At 36.8% G+C, this 8,272-nt stretch overlaps 1 protein-coding gene across 2 annotated transcripts in view; it reads left to right on the top strand.

The window, feature by feature from the left end:
• The window catches only part of PCSK2 (proprotein convertase subtilisin/kexin type 2), a 649,727-nt gene that overhangs the window by 66,970 nt on the left and 574,485 nt on the right, over window positions 1-8,272 (top strand). The window lies entirely within an intron of this gene.

Here is an 8,272-nt window from a genome sequence, read left to right as displayed (position 1 = left end):
CTTAAGGATACTTTAGATAGAATATTAAATGATCCAGGAAGTATCAAGAGAAGATGGAAGGAATACACAGAGTCACCGTATCCGAAGGAATTGGCTGTTACAGAAGAATTTCATGAAAAGACATATGAGCAAAAGCCTATGGTGATGAAGGAGCAAGTTCAAATTACTCTGAAGGAATTGGCAAAAAACAAGGCTCCAGGAGTTGACGGCATACCAGTTGCCATATTTCAACAGACACTGCCCTGGATGTGCTTAATAAGTTGTGCCAAGAAATCTGGAGGACAACCAGCTGGCCCACTGACTGGAAAAGATCAATATTTGTTCCCATTCCAAAGAAAGGTGACCCAACAGAGTGCGGAAATTATCGAACAATATTATTTATATCACATGCAAGCAAGAAAGCAGAAGCTGAAAGTTATCCAAAAATGTTTGGAGCAATATGTCAACAGACAACTGCCAGATGTGCAGCCTGGATTTAGAAGAGGTCATGGTACTAGGGATATTATAGCTAATGTTAGATGGATCTTGGCAGAAAGCAGAGAATACCAGAAGAATGTCTATCTGTGCTTCATTAACATCCAAAGACTTTTGACTGTGTGGATCACAACAAGCTGTGGCAGACTCTGAAAATAATGGGAATCCCAGAACATTTGATTGTGCTTACTTCGACTAAGAGGCAGTCCTCAGAACAGAGCACGGAGACACTACATGGTTCAAAATCAAGAAGGGGGTCTGTCAGGGTTGTATTCTGTCTCCATACCTTTTCAATCTGTATACAGGACAGATCTTCTGAGATGCTGGGCTGTATGAGGAAGAATGTGGCATCAGGATTGGTGGAAGAGTCATCAACAACCTGCTTTATGCAGATGACACACCCTGCTTGCTGAAACTGAGGAGGACCTGAAGCACTTGCTGTAGAGGCTCAAGGACTGCAGCCTCCAATATGGATTGAGTCTCAATGTCATGAAGACAAAGATTCTTACCACTGGACCAATTGGCAGCATCAGGATGGATGGTGAAGAGATTGAGATTGTTCACAGCTTTAGTTTGCTTGCCTCCACAGTCAACACTCTTGGCACCAGGAGCCAGGAAATTAAAAAATGTATTGCGATGGAAAAGTCTGCTGTTGGGGACCTCTCCAAAGTACTGAAGAGCAATGGTATCTCTCTGGAGACTAAGGTGCGTCTGATACAGGCCATGGTCTTTGCTATCACTTGTTATGCATCTGATTGTTGGACAATGACTAAGGAGGATAGAAGGAGAATTGATGCCTTTGAGCTGTGGTGCTGGAGAAGAGTATTGAGGGTACCATGGACTGCTAGGAAAACAAATGTATTCATACTGGAAAAGGTTAAACCGGGCAACTCCCTGGAGGCAAGGATTCTGAGGCTCTGTCTAATATACTTTTGACATGTTGTAAGGAGAGACCGGTCCTTGGAGAGGGACACCATGCTTGGTAGGATGGAGGGACAACACAGGAGTGGAAGGGCCTCTTTGAGATGGATTGATTCAGTGACTGGGGTAATTGGGATGGGTGTGTCGGAGACAGTGCTATTGGCACAGGACAGAGCAGAGTTTAGGGCTGTTGTACATAGGGTCACTACGAGTCGCAAGTGACTTGACGGCACATAACAACAACAACAACAACAACATTGTAACAGATGAGGGAGAGAAGTGTTTAGGAGGAATATATGATTAGGTATTATTGTCATGACAAGAGTCCAGAATGAAAGCTACATAGTGGAGTGGACTGTGGATTGGATGGGGGGATTGTAAAATGATGTATAATAATGAAGTAATTATTTATTTATTTTTTAGTTTTCAACGAGAAAAGCGAACTGAGGGGCAAGGGTGGGCAGGGAGGAAAGTTTGCCACAATGAATAAATGGAAATCCAAAGTCTCTGTAAACTTTCATTAAAATTAAAAAAAAACAAAACAAAACAAAAAACAACCCAAAGCAATAATGTATTCGAAATCTATAAATAAACTAGTAGAAAACTTTTTTAAAAAAAGAAAAATGATTCCCAGAAAATTGCTGTTAAACTGAATAAATCTGTTTTGAAGATTTTCTTCTTAAAAAAAATTCCTACTACATGCTATGGTGATGAAGACAGCATTGTGCTGGTACAATGACAGACAGACAGAACAATGGAATAAAATTGAGAACCCAGAAATCAACCCTTTTACCTGTGGTCAACTTATTTTTTGATAAAGAGATGAAATCAGTTAAGAGGGGAAATGACAGCCTTTTTAACAAATGGTGTTGACAAAATTAGATAACCATGTTCAGAAAACTCAAACAAGATCTACACCTCACACTATATACAAAAACCATTACAGAATAGATCAAGGACATAGAACTAAAACCAAGGACTGTAAAGTTCATCAGAGAAAATCTTGGAAGGAGCCTAGATGCACTAATCCGCAACATGAATTGTCTTCCAAGCATGCTGAAAAACCGACAATGGGTCCTTCTAAGAATCAAATCTCTATGCACATCCAAAACCTTCTCTAACAGGGTAAAAAGGGAAGCCACAGACTGGTGAAAAATATTTGGTAATGACATGTCTGATAAGGGACTTATATCTAGTATTTATAGAATACTTGAGCACCATAACAAGATAAAGTTAAACAACGCAAATTCAAAGTGTGCACAGGATATGAGCAGACACTTCACCAAGGAAGACATTCAGATGGTGAACAAACACATGAAGAAATGTTCAAAATCCCTAACTCTAAGAGAGATGCACCTCTAAACAACTATGTGATAACATCTTACTCCTGTAACAATAGCAAAATTCAATAGAGCATCATCAAACAACAATTGCCAGCGAGGTTGTGTAGAAACTGGAACCCTTATTCACTGTTGGTGGGAGTGTAAAATGGTGCAACCACTATGGAAGGTAGTATGGCACTTTCTCAAAAAATTGGAAATAGAAATACCATTTGACCTGGCAATTCCACTATTGGGAATATACCCTAAAGAAACCAGAACTACCACCCAAGCAGATATATGTACATCTATGTTTATTGCAGCTTTGTTCATAATAGCAAAGAGTTGGAAACAACCCAAGTACCCATCAACAAATGAATGCATAGAGAAATTGTGGTATATTCACACAATGGAATATTATGCAACACTGAAAAACAAAGAACTCATGAAATATTATACAAAATGGGTGTCCCTGGGGAACATTATGCTGAGTGAAATATCTCAGTCACAGAAGGACACATACTGCATAATACAACTGTTATAAAACAGGACTGACATAGGGGTTGGGTGAAAACTAAGAAAAGAGGGGACAAATAGTGTACATGGCATTGAAACAGATGAGGACAATAACTGTAGAAAAGAAATCTACATTAGGTCTTATTAACATGACAAAAGTCCGGAATAAGAGCTTCATAATAAAGTGGCTGGGGGGAGAGGTGGTCTGTATGACAATGAAAGAACTAATTTTTTTTAAAAAGCAAATTTGGGGGTAGGGAATATAGGGAGGAAAATGTGCAACAAGAAGCATCAAAAGAAGATGTAAGGAATGCACAAAGTTACCATACCAAAAAGAATTGGTAGATGCTGAAGGAGTTCAGGAAGTTGTATATGATCAAGAACTAATAGTACTGAAGGAGAAGTCTGAGTCAGTGATGACAGTAGCAAAAAAGGTCCCAAGAATTGATGGAATACCAATCAAGATGTTTCAGGAAATAGAAGCTACTCAAAACGTACTCACTAGCCTATACAAACAAATATGAAAGACAGATAACTGACCAACTGACTGGAAGATATCCATTATTTGTTCCCAATCCCACAAAAAATAATTCAACAGAATGTGGACACTTTCATTAATATCAATGCATATAAAATCTTGCTGAAGATTCTTTTTTAAAGCTGGAAAAACACATTGATAGGAAACTGCCTGAGTATTAAACTGAATTTATAAAAGACACAGCACAAGGGATATCGTTGCTGATGTCAGGTGAACTTTGGATCAAAGAAGAAAATACCAGAAAGATGTTTACCTATGTTGTATTGGTTGTGCAAAGGCATTTTACTGTGTAGATCACAATGAATTATAGCTAACATTGAGAAGAATGGGAATTCCAGAACACATAATTGTGTTCATGTAAGACTTACACCTAGAACCAGAAGCAGTTGTCCAAATAGAATAAGAGAACACTGTACAGTTTAAAATCAGGAAAAACATCCATCGTTTTTCAGTGTAGTGCCATATTCCATTGTATGAATATACTATAGTTTTTCTATCCATTATATAAGAAGAAGGACCGCGGGGTACATCATGCTGAATGAAATATCAGCCACAAAAGAGCAAATACTGCATAACAGCACTGTTATAAAACAGGTCTGAAATGCGGAGGTTAGGAGGAGAATAGGACAAGAGTGGATAGATTATGATCATTTCACTGGAACAGATTAAAGAAAAAACTGTGCAAAAGGAATATATAATTAGGCATTATACGTATGACAACAGGCCAGAATAAGCGGTTTATCATTGCAAAGAGGAGAGTGTGAGGAGAAGGTAGATAATTGTGCAACAGTGAATGGATAATTTTTTTTAAAAATGTGAACTGGGGAAGGGAGGGGAAGAAGAAGGAAGAGAGAGGGATAAAATGTACAACAATGAATGAATGAAAGTCTAAAAAAATTAAAAAGGTGAAAATAAAAAAATTAAATCATGGAAACTGTGCATAGGGTTGTATTCTTTCTCCATATTTATTTAATCTGTATGCTGAGCACATCACTCATGAAGCTGGGTTCTGTGAAGAAGACTGTGTCTCCAGAATTGGAGGAAGACTCATGAACAATCTTTTTAAGGTAGACCTTGCCTACTGAAGTGAAAATGAAGAATACTTGAATCACTTTCTGCAGATCAAAAACTACAGTCTTCAGTATGAGTTACATTTCAAGGTTAAGAAAAAATCCTTAACACTGAACCTATAGACAACATCATAATATATAAAGATTAAAGTTAACAGTGATAGCATTTTACTTAGCTCTACAGTCAATAGCCACAATAACAGCAGTCAAGAAATAAAAAAAAGAAAAGAAATCAAAAGATGTGTTGCCTGGTGAAAATTTGCCAAAATAACTATCTTGAAGGAAGTGTAACTAGGATTTTCCTTAAAGACAAGTATGGTGAAATTTCATCTCACTTATTTTGAGCATATTTTCAGAAGGAATCATGGTTGGATAGAGACAACATGCTGTTAACATAGAGCATGGGCAAAAGAGGAAGAACCTTAACCAGATGGACTGATACAGTGATTACCATAATAGGCTTGAGTAGAATAGAGATCATGAGAAGGCGAAGGACAGGCCAAGGTTCATACCTGTTGTCCATAGGGTTGCTATAAACTGCAGTCAATTTAATATCACCCAACAACACAATAACAAATATTCATATTCATCCATTTGGGTAGATTTTAATTTTTCTAATCAATTCCCTAAGGGGGAAATTTGGATCTCTGCACATTTAAAATACTATAACACAGAGAAATCACAGAGAAAAAAACTGATGTAGAAAGGCTCAGATGTTGAACTGAGAATTTCTACATCACTTACTTTTTAAACTGATAGAATCTGGAAACTTACTCTTGTGGGGCTTTTATGTGAACATTTTCACTGAGTTTAATTTGAGCTTCAACTAGGAATGCAGATGAAGCTTGGTCCCCAGAAGACCACCAACTGACAAGCCACATGCAATTTTCCTATAATTCCAGAGATACCCACTTTCCCTGGAGTGGAATTTCTATTCTGAGAAACTACTTTGTGTTCTCAGTAAGAGCCCAGCTGCTTGTGCTGCCAGCCAATGCCAACCACTTTTGAAGGGCTGTTTCAGACAATGGCACCACTACATAAGTTCTTTTTTGCATGCGGTAACAGTGTTGGTCCCGTTTGTCCCAATTTCATTTTGTGAAGAATATCTTCTGGAAACCAGTTGAGTAAGTATACTGTCTGTCTCAACTGTGAATAGAGCACCAAAGACCACTACGGTATCATTGTAACACTGGTTTTCCTTCTTCTCTATGAGCATGACCTGCCTTATGGACAATTGCTTCCCTTTTGTTTATGTCTTTGCTTGGCAATCTCATTGAATTCTCCACTACCATTGTCAAAGACATTACTCTAAGACTACTCAAAGAGAAATATGTGAAAGAAATGGGGGCAAAAGGAAAGAAATACTTAAAAAGGCATGAGTGAGGAAAAGAACTCAGAAAAAGTGAAACAGAGGGAAGACAGAGAAAAGGGGAGGAATGAATATACCGCATTGCAACAGATGAAGGAGAGAACTGTTTAAAAGGGATATATGATTGGGTATTATTGTCATGACAGGAGTCCAGAATGAAGGCTGCACAATGCAGTGGACTGGGGGGGCGGGGATTGCATAGCAATGAAAGAGTTTTTCTTTTACTCATCAAGGAGAAAAGTTAGTTGGGGAAGGGGGTGGGGGGCAGGGAGAAAAATGCAACAATGAATGACTGGAAACCCTAAATCTCTGTAAACTTTCATTAAAATGAATTTTTAAAAAGTCATTGTTTGAGAGTGTTGGAAGCTATTAGATGTTTTATAATCCAAGTCAATAAAGTGATACTTTCATTGTGTTTACCTTTGTGCAGTAGTTAAAATGAAGAAAATATTCTTGCATAGACTATCTTAAATATGTTCTCTTTCATTTCTTATTGTTTTCTTGCTCTTTAATTTCTCTCTTTTAAATGGGTTATCAGAATGCTCAGTACATAATTTAAATATCAAAAAGCAGAAATTTTGTCTTACTTATTTCTGTAACATGTTTACATAGTACAGTTTCAGACACACAACAGATGCTCAGTAAGGACTGTTGAATGAGTGGGTGATTAATAAATTCTCCTTGGTGTTTCAGTCCACAAAATCATAGTGCTTTTCTTGTTTTCTATTTTATCCCTATTCTAAAAGGTGCATCTTTTTGAAAACATAAATATAGCCTTTTTTTCCTACCTCTTCCTTCAGATATGGTCAAAATTGTAAGCAAATAAATAGAATTAGCACTGTGTTACCTTCAAATATTTCTGTCAAGATTCCTATGAGGAATGAGTTTTCAATTTCTAAAGACCAATTACTCATATTCACAGTCAGAGTACTGCTACCAAAGCAAGAACTGTATAAGAAAAGCTTCTTATCATGTTTTATCTAGTCAGAACTGACTCACAAATAACCCTCTAGTGGGTTTTTCTAGTGGTAGCTAAAATAATATGAAGATTAATATAAAAAGAAAAAATTAAGATTAATTAATTAATACATACATCTTAAAATGCCTTGTCAGTCTCAGTAGCAAGAACAAATGTTCTTTGTAAAATCTCTGTGTGAATTGAGAAACCTCAGTCATAACAGCATCAACAAATCTTGAAACAAACCTAATTGTGATCAAACTCTAATACCATCTACAAGTACTTGACAAGTTGCTGTAGAAGAGATTTGTAGGGGAGAGTATTTGTTCTACATGTCTGTCAAAACATATTGGGACAGAGTGCAGAAATAAACCACATTATTAAAAAAATATCATGCTTTGTGAGAAACACACAGAGTACATATGGATAATAAATAATTTAATTTCAAATAATCTAAACTTCATTTTTTAGAGAAGTAACATTAGATTCAATAGTTAAAAATATTCCTTTCCTAAGCAATCTTGGTAGATCATTACAACATCCCTCCAACAGACTTTTTTATAAAATTTTTCTTTGGATAGATTCTAATCTAATGTGGTTGATGCCCTTATAAAAAGAAGAGAAGAAACACGGATAAGGTGGACCCGGAGGAAGATGTTATGTAGTAACTGTGTCAGAGATGGGAAGGGCACTATCATAAACCAAAGAAACGCCTGGGACTATTAATGACTGGAAGAGTCAAGGTGACCTGTCCCTAAAGCCCTTAGAGAAAGCTTGGCTTTAGATAACTTTATTTTAGATTTCTTGCTGCCCAAAATGTGAGAAAGTACTTTTCTACTCTTTTAAACTGTCCAATTTCCAATTCTCTTTTAAACCAATCAGAGTTAGTATATTATTAACATTAGTCATAAAAACTGTAGTGCTTTCATTATCTAGTGCTGCTGTAAAACAGAGATGCCAGAAATAGATTGCTTTAACAAACAAAATGCATTGTCTTATAGTTTGGAAGGGTAGACATCCAGATTCAGGATGTTGGCTTTAGTTGAAAGGCTTTTTGTCTCTGTTGCACTCTCTCTCTCTTCCTGATGATCAAAAAGGAAAGTCCTT

The sequence above is a fragment of the Elephantulus edwardii genome, unplaced genomic scaffold (assembly GCF_000299155.1).
Source record: "Elephantulus edwardii isolate Elephantulus edwardi_28Jun2011 unplaced genomic scaffold, EleEdw1.0 scaffold00366, whole genome shotgun sequence".
Classification (NCBI taxonomy): domain Eukaryota; kingdom Metazoa; phylum Chordata; class Mammalia; order Macroscelidea; family Macroscelididae; genus Elephantulus; species Elephantulus edwardii.
This window is presented reverse-complemented; position numbering and strand designations above follow the sequence as displayed.